Source organism: Heliangelus exortis, chromosome 1 (genome assembly GCF_036169615.1).
Source record: "Heliangelus exortis chromosome 1, bHelExo1.hap1, whole genome shotgun sequence".
Classification (NCBI taxonomy): Eukaryota; Metazoa; Chordata; class Aves; order Apodiformes; family Trochilidae; genus Heliangelus; species Heliangelus exortis.
In genome coordinates, this window is record NC_092422.1 from 191,987,839 (window position 1) to 192,003,912 (window position 16,074).

The following is a 16,074-nucleotide window of genomic DNA, read 5'->3' on the forward strand; positions in this document are numbered from 1 at the left end:
GTGACTGCAATGAGACTCACACAGCAGCAGCAGAATTTATCTGCACATCCCCTTTCCATGTAATATTTCATCCTCCTAGTATGGGAAGATTCCTTTCTTGGCCATCAAAAAACTCTGAAAGACATCAAGAAATTATCAAATATGTGTGCTTAAAAAGAGAAGAAAAATCATTGTGGGGTTTAATTCCAATGCTTTGGCACAAAAACATTAATCAAAGTCTGCAAAGAGCAGCTGTGAGATATGGGTAGATATAAAAAGTGTATGTGTATTTTATTTATATATATACACACATATATATTCCCTAAACAGTTACTGAGTATTTGACACTGGTATATAGACTGTCTTTAACTTCCAAGTTACCTTGATGTAAATGAACAGAAATAAATTATACTTACTACATATTTACATTATATTTACTACAGAATCCGTATTTTAATAGTTGTGAACATTGTGAACATTTAAGTTAAATGCGAACACTTAAGCCTGGCCAAGCCCTGCTTTAATCCAGCTGGATGGAACTTTATTTTACAACATTTCCAAGTGAAGTATATCAGTTTCCAAAATAAGTGACTTTTTTCATGTTCTTTTCCTTGTGCTTTCCCAGCTACTGGCAAACCAGTTAAAATTGAGATCCAACAGGGTGACCTTAATGGACTAGGTTAATATTTTAGGTGTTCAGGTGTCCCATAACAGCAGCTTAGTTCATTAAAGATCTAATGCTTGTTTTGCATTAATTGTGCAATGATATGTGCATCTAAAATTCAATTTCTGGAAAAACAATTCATTTCAATGAAATTCCTCATTTCCCTATCCCGGACAGCAATAACATCTCTGCATGTCTTGATGCAGTGGAAGGCTGTTCCACCCTGGAGCTGTGGTTTTGTGCCTATAAAATGAGATGTTCTCTGTAGTTTCAGCTTCAGCCCTGCTCTGGATAGAGCAGATCTCTGCAGCAAGGACCCCTTTATTTTCTCAGCTAGTGAAGAAATAGTGGAGTCTGCTGGTTCTTATGGGAGGGAAACTTTGTCAGCAGATGAACCACAGTCAAAGCAACTGCAAAAATCAACACTCACATGGAAAGAAAGTTGCCTGCATCAGCATCTTGGTCATTTTCAGTCAGTAGGTGATGGGCAGCACAGGGCACAATGAATGCAGCAGAATGTGAGCAGAAACCACAATGTATATCCACACCTACAGCCTGCAGAGAAAAAACTCCTGGTCTTTCCTTCCAGCTGCAATATCCCTCAGGGAAGAGTGGGCCATCAGGAGGCAGAAAGTCCCCCTGTGAAGGGAGGAAATCACCTGTGTGTTGCAAATGGATTCCTCATATGCACCCACCACATGTGGTGCCCTCCCCTTGGAACCAATAATAGATGCAATTTTTTAATTCCCCTGGGAATTGCCATTGAATCTAGGAAAGAATCTTGCTGTGCAGAGAACATGTCCTGAGCTGGGCTTCCCTAGGTCCCAGCCCCCTCCTAGATTGAATCCATGTGGAAGAGCTGAGGAAGGGGTGAGGACATGGTGAGTAGGAGGTGGGTATCATACTCCTGTAGGCTTCTGCTTAAATACTACCTTATGCTTTTTCAACTTGTTTTCCTCTTGTTTACAACCCATTGAAACATGCAGTAGTGTGAATTGAAAAGATATCTCGATCATCTGGGTGGATTTATACTTGTAGTACATGCTAAGGAAATCCAGTGTTATCCTTGTAATGCTGAAATCCCTGTAGATATCATGTTCTGCTGCTCAAAATATGGATATACTTACATCCCTCATACATACTGTATGTATGTGCAGTAATCTAAATCCTTGGATGTCTCTTGAATTAAACAGTCATTTTGCATTATAATTAATGTACATTATACTTCGCATTTGCTGTGAAAAGTAAACTCTTAAACCAATGTGAGACTACTGCATAGCAGGATATCAGTGTTTTCTACATATCCCAGTGGAATATGTTGCAAAATATTCCACTGTCTTCCAAAAGAATAGGAAGAAGCACATGATAAATGATGTATTTACTTGCATATCCATAAGACAGAAAGACACTATGGCATGAATTTTGTCTTTATGTGCTCTACGACCCATAATGAAAATTGGTTATGTGCCTGCTGATAAGGGACAAAAACTTAAAAGTGATTTACTAGACCAATTTATTTGTAAGTCTGAGACACTACTTAGTCCAACAAGTCATATTCATTCGTACTCTCTTCCATCTTCCTAAATCTATCAGTCAGTCCTATAATAATTCCTGCTGCTTTTATGAAGAGCTTCCCAATGCCTCCCTGGTATCATGCAGCCCAGGAGGGAAACCTCTCTCCACATTACAGTGTTTGCAGTCCAGTGCTGTTTATATGTTCAGTGTGAAGTTTAGCACATAAACAGACTGAAATATGGTGGAAAGAGTATATGCACATTGCTCAGGATCCTGCAAATGCTTCAGACTTAAGGAAGCTTTGGAGATTCCCTTTGATCAGGCTTTAATGCTAATGCTCATAAAAGAAATACTTCTAGCATCTGGATTAAGTAACTTTGCACATTTGGAGGAAGAAGTGGTTGCAGCATTTACAGATTATGTTCTATGAAGCTAATGTGGAGATTAAGAAATATTTATGGATTTTATTTTCATAGATGGTAGATATTGAGTTATGACTTGGCAGGCGCAGGCTGATTTTTGCATTTTTATTTTCTGTACAGCAATTTACATTTGCAGAGTGTCTAGGGTCTGAGACCGTGTCCTTAATAAATCAGGAAAAAAAATCAATGTGAAATGAATGGAAGCCATAAAAAGTAATATAAGAACAAGATAGATTATTAATGATATAAAATCTTGTATAAATAGCAAAAGATAACTTCAAAGCACTGCCCCAACATGTTTTGAAAGGCAATGCTTTGAAAGTTTGGCTACAATTTGTAGGAGTGATGTGCTTTTAAGAAATTTCCTAACCACAATTTGATTATCTATCACTCTCCTTCTGTCCCTTCAGCATGTATAAACACAGATTGGGTTTCTCATCTCTCAAACTTAGTGGTGTCATAACAGCCAGAGCAGGAGAGCAGCATGTTATGATGTTTGAAACAGTTACACAGTCCAGGCTAGACAGAAGTTCTTTTCATGGTTGCTCAGGGTACACTTCTGAAAATTTTAGGATGAGAACAAATAAAAAATATTTCATCACTCTTAAGACGTAAGGGAAAGAATGTTCATCTGAATCTTTTATTGGTTCTTATATTTCTATATGCATCTTGCATTCAAGTTTGAAACCATGCATGGCATGAGACCAACATTATTTAGGGTGTGATTTGCCTTTAACGTAGAAATCCCAAAGGCAGCAAGTGGGGACAGAGTATCTCTTCCCTCCATGACCAGCCCAAATGGTGTTATTCTCACCACTCAGCTTGCTTTGGGTGAGCAAGGTCAGTGGGCAGATTTAAACAAAACAAAAAACCTTAAACAAACCCTTGAAAGGTTTGCATTGGGTCTACAATGCAGCTTTAGTCAAGGAAGAGAGGGAATGGATGTGGATGATTCAGCATGGGGAGAGGGGAACAGTCCTGTTTGGTGGCAGCCCTGGCTTAGTTATTACATCAAGTCATGCTAAAGTTAGATGTGGGCAAATACCTTGATTGCATTTTAAGTCTGGAACACAGTGCTTGTATCTTAAATACAGAAAATACAGCCCTAGACACACTTCCCCATCATCTTCATGAACCTCGGAGGGACAAAATGTCCACTACTCTTAATTTCAAAATATAAGACAAAGCATTGTTTTCAATTTTGACTCTGCTGCTAGATTCACAATCATGGTATCCAGTTAGAAAATGAAGGCAGTCCTTTCTTCTCCCTATAGCTCAGCCACATAAACAAAAGGGAATGCTGAGGAATTTGTCTTGTCATTTTAGCTGTTAAAATATTTGGAGTTTCTTTAGAGGTAATTGCCTAGGCTTCCCCTGTAGTCAGTGGAGAGAGATAAACAACTTCAGAAGAAAATAACTCCATCTATATCAGGCATGTATCCTAGCAAGGGATCAGCTGTCCCTGCAGAAAGCTTAGGCTGCTCATTTACTCCCCATACTAACTCCTAGATGGTTGAAGTTACATTAAAAGAATCCTAACTGAGTGACTATACAGGGGAGCTAATGAAGGTGTGCAGGCACAAAGTTCTGACAAATGCTCAAAGAAATACTGAAAGATTAAAGAGGCAGGTTTAAAAAATACATTAATCCTTCAGTTATGGGAACCTCAGGTGTTGTGCATAGCGAAAGCTGTGAGAAATGTGTGAAAGAAATTGATGTTTTTTATAGTTGATAGTGCATTTTAACAAGCTGATATCACCTGCAAGTCATCAGTGTTGACAATATTACTAAAAAGTGTTTTCAGTTCTGTGCTGATATTTATTTTTTTTTTACTAAACATTTTCTCAGGTATAAAAAATTAAGTAGGAAAAGATCTTGTAAAGGTTCAAAATCCCTACTGGTTTGTTTAAGTCAATTGATAACTAAGGGAAACTTAAATTTGGTCAAGCTTCATGTTTTTTCATCTTTATCTTCTGACAGACACAAACACCATTATCCTTTGATGGCTGATTCAGAACAGGAATACTGTTGTGCACTATACTTAAGCAAAGAAATAGACTATTTCAAGTACTTTTAGGTCTAGAACACCAGTAACATATATGTTAACTTAACTAGACTATTTTTAACCAGTTTTTCACCAGTCATGATTCACAGTTCAGATTCTAATCATTTACACTCAACAGCATCCTACCACTTGTGGCTACTCAAAGTTGGGAGTTATCTTCTCATATCTCCCAGATTTAGCAGAATATATGGAGTATTCAGCTTGGTGAGCATGTGCATGGCAGTGTTCTCTGTAAGGAGACACACCAGAATGGCTGACAAGCAGACAGGCTGTTTCTCTGTGTCAAGCCTGAAATAATGTCTATGTTATTAGGAGACAAGAGGCTGCTGAAAATATCTTTTATAAGGAAGCGGAATAGAAAGTTGGCCGCATATGGTTCTTAAAAATCTGTATCACTTAGTATGGAATAGTATATCTGTATATCTATATTGGATTGAGGCTTTTGGCTGATTTCCAGAAGGATAATTAGATTCCTTCTGCTGAGACAGAAGCAGCCATCACCTCCTGTCCTAAATGGTGTGGTTTGAGCAGCTCCCATGGTTTACTCTTGGTCAGTAGACGAAAAAGATTCCTTAAATACATAGCCCTTTCTGGTGCGTGGCTCTATGAAGATGCCCAACAGTTCCTTGATCCTATCTAGTTTTAAGGTACCAGTGCCATATAGGTCTGTATAGCTTACCTGCATATGCCCCTGGATGTACATCAACACATCAACATGTACACAGGTAATTAAAGCTCATGCTTTGGCACTGTGGGACTGGAACATAATGTCCATTAATAGTGGTGACCTCTTTCTGGGAGTGTGGTACTTAGTAAAGCAAATGATTCAGAAAGAAAGGCTGTTAAGGTCTCAGTAACCAATGAATATGTGTAGACCATCAAAGAAATGGCTTTTACTTACTAGGGCAGTGATGGGCTCTTCCAGACATACCTGCATTAGGATAACCACGGCCTGAGCAAAACCTTGTCAAAAATAGAAAAGTGAACAATTTTTTTTTAGCTCAGTTCCAATCAGATTAGACAAAACCCAAAAGTAATAAAAGGAATATCTTGAGTGCTAGGACCTTATCATATGTGTCACTTATAATACAGGAACAGTCATGGCCATGATTGGACAGTGCCCTATTCAGGGGTTTGAAAAATTAACTGAGGAATATTAACTTTGTAAAAGCACATACACCAACTCACTTTGTTCCTCTTTAAAAGGTCAGTACTGTGAATGCATGTGGTGCTGACCCTATGAACCACAGGCAAAACTTGCCCCAGGAAGGGTGTTTCCCTGTGTTGTAACAATCAATTGGACCCACAGAAGAGATTTCTTATTTTTTGTGTCTAGTTATTGCACCAAATGTTGCAGAGATGTAGCAGAGATGGCTTCACATGGAGTCACCTGAAGAAACAGCAGAGAGGAAAAGTCCCATCAGGGTTCTGGATGGTTTTGGCTTTGCTAGGCTCTTTTCTACACTTTTCATACATAGATTCTGCTTACTGCCAGATACCTCTTGACTGTGCCTCAGACAGGGAAGCCAGCAGAGATGTACTTATGCCAAGAGGTTTTTTTTGTTTCTTTTTATCTCCAGAGACAAGAGGAGGCCTGAACTTGTGTTTTCTCCTGTAAATCTGGGACAGATCAGTCTGGGCTGTGATGCAGGAAGACACCAGAGGAGGTCTACCAGTCATGGATGTGAAGCAGACTTCCCAGCATGTCTCAGGTCAGTGCTTTGCTTAGTCAAACCCTTATCTTTGCATTTCTCTTTCTAAAATACAGATAATTTCAGTTCTCCCATTCACTGCTACTGGCTTTTCCTATTTATGACATAAATTCTCTATGGAAAAAATGAATGTGTCAGTATAGCAGCTGATATTTTATGTACCTCCAGGTTTACTGTACTACCAATGTTAGTGTTATGTTTATTGACTTGTGTTGTCCAAGGCAATGAAATAAATCACTGTTGTGTCATTTTCCAGATAAATTAATTTCTAGTTTGTATTTTAATGTAGCTAATTCTAAAAAGACTAAAAGGCAATAAGGAAAGTTTTTTCAAAGCTTTACCCTGTGTCTCCACTGGCCTTCAAAAAAAGGCAGATCCAGATTCTGCATTATGAAGAGAGGCTGAGAGAATTGGGGTTTCTGAGCCTGGAGAGAAGACTGAGAGGGGATCTAATTAATGTGTCTAAACATATGAGGGCTGGGTGTCAAGAAGAAATGAGCAACCTCTTCTCACTTGTGCCCTGTGACAGGATGAGGGGAAATGAATTCAAGATAAAGCACAAGAAGTTCAACCTCAACATGAGAAGGAGTTTCTTTACTGTAAGGGTCACAGAGCCCTGGAACAGGCTCCCCAGAGCAGTTGTCTCCTTCTCTGGAGACTTTTAAGACCTATCTGGATGCATTTCTGGGTGACCTGCCCTAGTTTTGTCCCTTCTCTAGCAGGGAGGTTGGACTCCATGATCTTCAGAGGTCCCTTCCAACCCCTGACATTCTGTGATTCTGTGATTCAGAGGAAGGAAATCAGACTTTTAAAGATATCTGTTCAAATACTTAGGCCGCCTGTGGCAGTCCTATTGGATCTTTTGGCTGCATTTTTCTACCCTGAAAGGTCATTGATAATTACAGAGCAGAGCCCTGTAATTTTTCATCCAGGAATTAAATAACATTAATTGCTAAATATCACTTGGGAGCAAAAAGGTGTAGATTGAGTACATGAGCCCATACTCAGGAGTCAGAGCATATTTATCAGTGGAAATAATTCTGCAAAGTTATAAATGGATACAAAGGCTTCAAGTGAAAAATTAAATGCTAGGTCTGACATTAATCTGTTTCTATTGTAACTGCAGAAGAAAAAAGGCTAAACACTTATTTACTCATGGACTGTCCTACTTAAAGACAATTTTTAGATCTGGGTTTAAGAGACAGCATTTTTAACAATCCCAGATTCCTCAAAGTGCTGATGTCTCTGAGACTCAAAGGGAGTTGGGCATCTGTAATCACATCGTATGTCCATCTTCAGACGATTTATAAATCTTGTCTGCATTCCTAAATATCTCATATGTGCATTGTCTTCATGCTGGAGTCTCATTTTCAGCCTTAAATTTCACTTTCACTCAAGCCTTACGCGTTGATTTTCAGCATTTATAAGGAGCAAGTTTAATTTCCAGCCAGAACAACTGGATCTCTCATTTGTATCTCTATTTCTGTGATATCATTTTTTCTCTTTACACGTACAACTTTAACTTGCTTGTGTCCCCTTGGAATGCCACTGCAAACGTCACCTTCTGACTGTTTCATTTTGATACTAATTTATTCTCCTTTCTTGCTGCATACCCATGCATCCCATGGAAACCTCTCCCTTTACTTTCATGGCTTCTTACCAGCCTTGCCTGTCTACTGTCCCTGTCACAAGGGCTCTTGATTCTGATAAATAGTGAGTACAACTCCAGCTGTGCTGCTCACATGTGTGCAGCCTGTGTTGCCCTTCCACTTTCACTGCCATACAAGCTTTAAAGCAGATTCACATAGATGTAATTACCTTACCTTCCTTGTCAAAGGTCTCCTTTAGCATATTTACAAAAAACTTACCATGTGCTAACACAGATATTCAGCCTCCCAGTAGATATGACTTCATTTTTTCCCCTCATATTCGATTATCTAGCTGTTTACTATTTTCTTATTTTTTAACTGCACATTTTCTTGGAGGCATCAAGCACCTGTTTTGTTCTCTTTGTGATTTGCTTTGCACAGCAAACAGTCAGCTCTGAATGTCCTGTGTGTTTTCATTTTCTCATGCCTTTTACCTTCAAGTTCACATAAAATACACCAGAAAAAAAAAAAAAAAAGATTAATTCTGGCCATCAGGGAGGACCACTACATTTGTATCACCACCCACTCAAACAGGACACCCATAAGTAAAATTATAAAAATATAATGCGGTGGAATCAGCCTGACCAGAATGTCTACTTATAAATTGGAAACAGTCCACTGGATCACTGAATCCAATCAGCTCATCACAGGCACCCACATTTTATAAGCTCTTTCAAAAACTCTTTAATACCCCTTAAAACCAACTAGATTCCCCATTTCCTTTATTATTCCTACTGGAAGGCTGTTTCAGAGCCTTACTCACTAGGGGATTAGAAAACTTTATCTAATTTCCAGCCTAAATTTATTCATGGACATTTTGTAAGTATTTGTTCTTGGACCAACATTGTTCTTTAGTTTAAGCACTTCTTCTCCCTGGTGTTTACCTACCTGAGAAGTTTATAGAGAGCAATCCCATCCTGTCTTCATGTATGTTTTGCAAGGCTAAACAAGCCAAACTCTGTGCCCTTCTGCAAGGGATCTGTTTCTGTGCTCATCCTCACAGCCTCTGCTTGGGTCTGCCTATGTTTGAAGGTCTGTTTCTCATACAGGAGTGATCAGCATTGAACTCTATTTTCCCAGTGAAGCCTTAACAGTGTGGCAACAATAGCAAGAATAACAGAAATATTTCTCCTCACATCTTCTTTCACAGTTGGATTAAACTGCTCCAATAATCCCATGATCCATCTACAACTTCTTTCCAATCTGATTGTTCTTCCACTGTATTACACATTTTGTCTCTATTTAGCTGACCTTCTTTACAGTTTCTATGTTATTTTTTTTTCCAGCAGTAGTAATGAGTTTCTATATATTACCAGGGGAAATAGTTTAGTAAATTCCAAATTTCTCTTAACTAGACAGTTATCTTGCCACTGGTAGCACTTTATTTGTAAAGTATTTTTCCTTCTCCTTACTATTGTTTTCTACAAAATAGTTCCTAAGGTATTACATAATTTCACATATATAGTTTTCCAAGGTCCATTTATTAATTATAGGAATAATTAAAGCTACTATATAATTATATGGTACTTGCCTGGCTTAGCAAGTTTCTCATGTGTTATTGTACAGGTTGCTAATATTAGAGTTGTGTGTTGGCAATTAAAACCAAATGGCCCTTTGGTTGGTGATTTCTCTCACCTTTTTTTGGCTTCAGCTATTAATTTGCAGATCATTATTTTCATTACTCAGCATTTCTTTGCTCCTGTATTCATCCTCAAGATATGAGGAGACATTTGTCCTGTGTGTTATGATCATTGTTTGGTTTATAACCATGAGGTTATGAACTGCAAATGAGAGCTCTTGACAGGTGGGAGCATGAAGCAATGGTTTGCCTAAGCTCTTGGAGAGTTGAGAAATATGTGAACCCCATCACAAGCATTGGTGTCAATGCCCACAGAGCAAGACTCCAAATTTTTTGGCATTCCATTTGGAGGCAATGCCTAGAAACCCAAGCCCTTCTCAGCCTCTTTGAGCCATCTGACTGAAACCCACAAACAAGCAGGATGGCCAGTGGGTGGGATTTACTATTCCCTGAATCACTTTTGAGTTTTCAAAGCACTTCTTTCATGCCCGTGTGAATTTGTTAAAGGACTCCAGGGAAAGGTGAGAAGCAAGCATCAAGTCAGCATGAAGAATTCCACCTGAACTTAAGGTATCCCCTGTATACTAAAAAGAGGGTAAAAAAAGATGAAGCCAGTGACACAACTGAGTGTAGAGATGAAGATGAGATGGTGACAAGGCTGGGGTTTGCACACTTCTCTACTTCCTTGAAATCCAGACAGATCACCTGGGTCCTGCGTAAGAGGCTTTATGAAGAATTTCGCCAGATTTGTTTGATAGTTCCCCATGCTGGTCACTCAAACATAGCACATAATCTCAAATTTTCTTTCCCCTTTTTAACCTTGCCAGTGGAGGTTGCCAAAATAATTTGCACCTGTTTCAGTAACAGACTGTACCTGGCACAGGCAGGATCAAGGAAAGACACACAGATGATTATAAAAAGGAAAAATCCATCTGCTTTTTGTTCATATTCTAACTCCACATTGCTAAATCAGTATAAAAGGGACCTAATTTCTCCACTAACCTTGTCTAATGAAGATTGAAATTTAATAAACATGTAAGCAAGCTGCATCACCATGAAATAAGAGACTTCAAAATATGACATTTAGTTCATTATTTATTAATCTATTCCCCAGGAACATGACAGAGGGAATGCAGACTATCCATATTAGAAGCTGTTTCATCTTTAAGAGATAATGGAGACCCTATTTCCCTTGCACAAGGTTTATATTCTAAAGAGGAAATGAGATCTAAGATGCAAAATTTATACTACTCATGATTTCTTTTTTTTTCCATGGAAAGTAGAAAGAACATTCCCTCACAGATTAAAGGTTTCAAAGCATCATGTGCTTTGAAAGTACATGTTTATAAAAATCAGAATTTCCTATCTGGGAAAAATAAACAAAGGTACATGTGGTGAAACAAGAGCAATAAAGAAATGTCCCCCTAAACAGTAGATAAACCCATCCAAAATCCACAATTAAAAAGATGGAGACTGGACACCCAAATCTGCCAAAACAGCTTTATACAAAAGCAGTGAAAGCTTTTCCAGACAGCAAGAGAAATTTGATTTCAGATGCAATATGGTTATTTCTATTTCTCTTCAATGTATTTAATTTCATTCCCTGGTTTAAAAGAAATGCAACTGATGATGATCACAGCTTATGGATGATAACCATGGAGCAGAATTATTCCTACTCATTCTGGAATGAGTCCCAGTTTCAGTAGTGTGTCTGGGGTCAGAATCCAATGCATCTATACTGGAGTGATCTTTTTACTGGCTCTACAAACTGAGCCTAACTGGCAATCTTTGTGCCTGCTGGATTCACCCCCAAAATCTGCACTCCTCAGTGAAGAGGAGAAAAGCCTCTGCTGACAGGCATTAGCCTGCACATAAACATCCAGGCATAATATTTTTGGAAGTGATTCTGTGGCATTGTCTAAGTAGACTTCTAATCTCAAATGAAATAAGTTTTGCATCATTAAAATACAACTTCTAAAACATGAACTTGAGTCATCAGAGAGAAGTTCATACGTATACGTGTGCTTGACTTCCTTCTTACAGGGAATGATCTAAGAAATAAAAAGTGAATAAATAAGTTGCAACAAATTGCTTTAATAACACAGTCCATGAATGTATTTGACTTATTTTTTCTCACTGACAATGAAAGTGAGACAGCAAATTAAAGGTACAATTGTAAGAAAAAGTTACAATGGCAGGACATGAATTATTTTAATACCTTACCAACTGAGCCACTGGTACTTCACAATTCATGGACAAATTTTCTATTACTACAGAGTCATGCTTTTATTGACTGGTATAAAAACACCATTTGTATCTTTTTTCATCCTGCTGTGTTTCTATTTTATTGGAAGTGTCCTGTAACAGGTATAACATCAGCTCAGATTACCAAGAAATCTATAAAATAGCTTCCTGCTACTACCTTTGGTGCAGATTGATAGAATACATTATGATCCCACTGAGTAAATGATAAAAGATGTTATTCACAGGCAAACATGATTTATCCTCACCTGTTCAAAATTCTGAATATACCCACTTTATTATTAAATTATGAAAACATTTCACTCATATTGATTAGGAACATGGATACATTATTAAAGAGAGGCTATTAGGAAGCATGTGTTTCAAATTTAAGTTCTGAGACTCATGGTAGTACCACAAATATTTAATGCAAATAGGAGTGGACAGATACAGCTTCATAAATGTTCAATTTCAACACATAAATATATATTTTAATATTTTCTATTGTTGATTATAAAATGAAAATGATATTGCTCAGTGCTGCTTGTATATTAAATACAGATAAAATTGTAAAAGAATATTGAATTGTTACAGTTTTAATTTTCTATTTGTTCAATATAAAAGAGGATTTTTTTCCCCACCTTTGCTGCACCCTTGGTTTATAAGACATGCCTTTTAAAGGGTATAGTTTTGTTATTTTCTAGCTCTGTTCCAGGCAATATTAAGACTAGTTACCAGCTCCAGAATCAATTTCTCTGTAATGTTGCTGAGTATTTGTTCAGCAGTTAAGATAATTATTAAAAACCATAAAAGATACGAACACAAATGGGTCTCTTAGTACAATATGTGCTGCTCTTAATATTGCTCGTAGTACAATATATGATGGCTAAAATTGTGAAAAGTAATTAATTTTTGATCAATTTTTTTCCTAATAGAAACAACAGGTCAAAACCCGAGAGATTTGAAAACCTCACCATGGGTACCTATTAGTAACAGCCACATTTTTCTGCTTCTACTCACCAAATACAAAAGAGAGGCTATTTAGTTTAATGCTATTATGCAGAGTCTGGGTCTAAACATTTGGGTTTTATCTGTCTGATATTTCTTTCAGAAATAATTGAAGGGTTCATAGAAAGTGTCTGTGTGTGTGGGTACGTGCATGTGTGCCCAACATTTATTTTTTATATTAAAAATGGAGGCATATGGAAAAATGTCCTCCCTGGATGTTGAATAATTTATGTTTTCCCTGTCTTCTCCTGGTTCCGTTCAGAGTGATGACTGGTTTAAGGCTGATGTACATCAATTTACAATGTAACAGTGGAGCTTTGGATTGCTTTCAAGTCCAGATTGCTTTAAAAAGCAAGAAGAATGCATGGAGGCATGCAAGGAGCAGTAACAGGATTGGTAATAGGGCTTGGACAAACTACATTAGCAGTTGTGAATTCTCTCTGGTTTCATTGAATGCATCATTTTATTATTGCATTGGTTTTGAAGGATGAAATGTGAAAAATATTTTTTTCATTTTCTTTTACATAAGAAATGCTCAGAAGCTGACAGTTTTATATACCTTCACTCCTTGCCTCCTGTCTGTTTTGTATCTATATCTTCAGCATTTTTGTGTCACTTTTTCTATATACCAGCAACTAAAATTTATGTTGAATGCTTAACATAGATAAAATTATGATGCTTCTAATGCCCAGTGCTTAAGCTTTACTAAAACCCAGGCTACATAGATGTAATTCTTACAAAATTTACCTGATGAACTCTGTTGACCAGCTGCCTCTTTTCCTTTTTTGATGTGAAAACTTCTAAATCTATTTGATGAGATCCCTGGATGTTGTGTCTCAGATGTCTCTGCCCAAATGCAAGATAAAAACCTTCTCCAGCTCAACTAATAAAAGACAGAAGTATCACTCATCATTTAAAGATTCATTTTTGTTATATAAAATCCTAAGAGTTCATTTATATCAACTGAGATATATTACATTTACAATGATTTTATGAACCATAGTAACTTACTTAATTTATTGGGCTTTTGGTACTATACAGAGAACACTAAAAGTTATACTTAATGCTCGGAGCTAACCTTAATCTCTGGAAATGGTTGGAAATATAGTCTTGAAAATTTCAATGATTATAGGGTAAAGTGTGTAGTTTATTGCTTCTAGGCTCATTTGATTCACCTGGCATTCAGGAAGGAGATCTGGCAAGGTGTCACTGCTTCTACAACCGAAGTATAAATGATGCTTTGAGTTCAGTAAAGTGAATGGCAAAGCAATCCTGCACAAGACTGCTATGAAACAGGTACTGAAGCTGAAACAAGTCTCTGCATAAGTAACATACAGCTGAGTAACATTTAACCCCATTACTACTTTTTTTTTTTTTTTTTTTTTTCCCATTCATAAAGAAGACTGTTGAATTGCAAACCTGCTACTGAAAGAATAAGACCACACAGGCCTTGACAAGCCACTCTATGTTGGTTTGAAAAAGTGTTCCATTCATTCAACACATGCTGCAGAAGATGAAAAAGAAGATGAATTTCCTCCTCTCTTTCTGCCTTTGCCACTGTGGTTGTGTGATGCACATTTCATCACATCCCCCCTCTGCCCAAGGGTAATGTCACTGGAGGCTTTGTGGTGCTCTGCTTACTCTGCTCAGGAGGAATGGTGGAAGGCACAGGGGATCTGGATTCTTTCACATGAAAAGGAGTGGAAGAGAAGACATGTAGCTGTCTCCTTGCAGTGAACTGGCAATTCATACATAAGGTCAATGCTAAACAGGGTGCTAAAGTACAGCCTTGCCTTGTTGTCATTCAGATTTTTTATGACAGGAAAATTACACTTCTAAGATGGGGCAATGCAGAAGAAAATCAAGCTATCATTACCAGTCTCAAGTGTTTCTATTATTTTTGAACTTGTTGTGGGAGAGCAAGAATGATCTTTCAGTGGGCTGAAGATTATTTACTGTGTGATGACACTTTCAGTCATTGTTTTCCTTTGTGCTAAAGCAGTGACTTTCTGCAACAACACTGTATAGCTTAAGAAAGAGTTAACATGCTATCTCTCCTTCTGTAATACTCTCTTGGTGAAGAAAATTCTTGTCTTCATTTTACCTAAGAGATAATGGCATGGAAACAACATTCCACATTCCACAGGGATGCCAATAAGTAGTTCACTGACTTCAAAAGGAGCTTTTGGAGCCAAATATTCATCCAATGCAAGTCTGGAATGACACAATTCAATACAACATGGCCATTTATACCAGAAGAGGGTCTTGTCTTTCTCAAAAGTGAATATCTTCAAGGTTGTGTACTGGGTAAATCAAGTTGTGTTTATTGTCAGTGACAAAATTGAAGTATCTCTACACTACTGGACCTAAAGATCTGAAAAGGGTGACTAATAATTGCTTCACATACTTGAAGGAGACAGAAATCAGAAGAATTGAAGCATAAGTGAAAAGTTAAAAAGCATTGCTGAAATGAAAAACCAAGTATGCTTTGCATACTGTTGTATTTAAGTAGCAACAACTTTCATAATTTTTGTAGTTTTGGCAAATTACAGTGCTCCAAAGACATTGTGGAATCTTGACTACAACACCAGTAGAGAGCTTTTTTCCATGCCTGGGTATAGACATGGTGATAAAAGCAAGTGCAACTCTTGTGTTCAAGGACTAATGGAAATATAAGCTGGTTAATGTCACCTCAGTCCTTTGGAAGGTGATAGGATAAATAATTTTGGAAACCTTTTTGAAACACAATAGGAAGAAGAAGGTGTTTGGAAGTAGTCAGTGTGGAATAAGAGAAGGGAAATCATGCTTAGCTATCCAGAGAGCCTACTACAGCCAAACCATTAGCCCAGTGGGTGAGGAGAAAGCAGTGGGTGTTGCTTATTGCAACTTCAGAAAGGCTTTTGACAATGTCTCCTGTAACATCCTCATCAACCAGATGATGAAGTGTGGCCTAGATAAGTGGATAATGAGGTGAACAGCCAGTTAGTTTGAAACATCAGGCCTGTGACCTGTAACCCCCAGGGGTTAATACTGGGACCAGTAAAGTGTAGCAACCTAATTAATGACATAGGTAATGGGACAGGGTGTACCCTCAACAAGTTTGCAGCTGAAACAGATGTGGGAAGAATGGTTGATACACCAGATGGTTGTGCTGCTGGTCAGAGGAACCTCAGCAGGCTGGAGAAATGGGCCAATGTGGACTTCATGAAGGTAACGACAGGATGTGCAAAAATCCTGCAC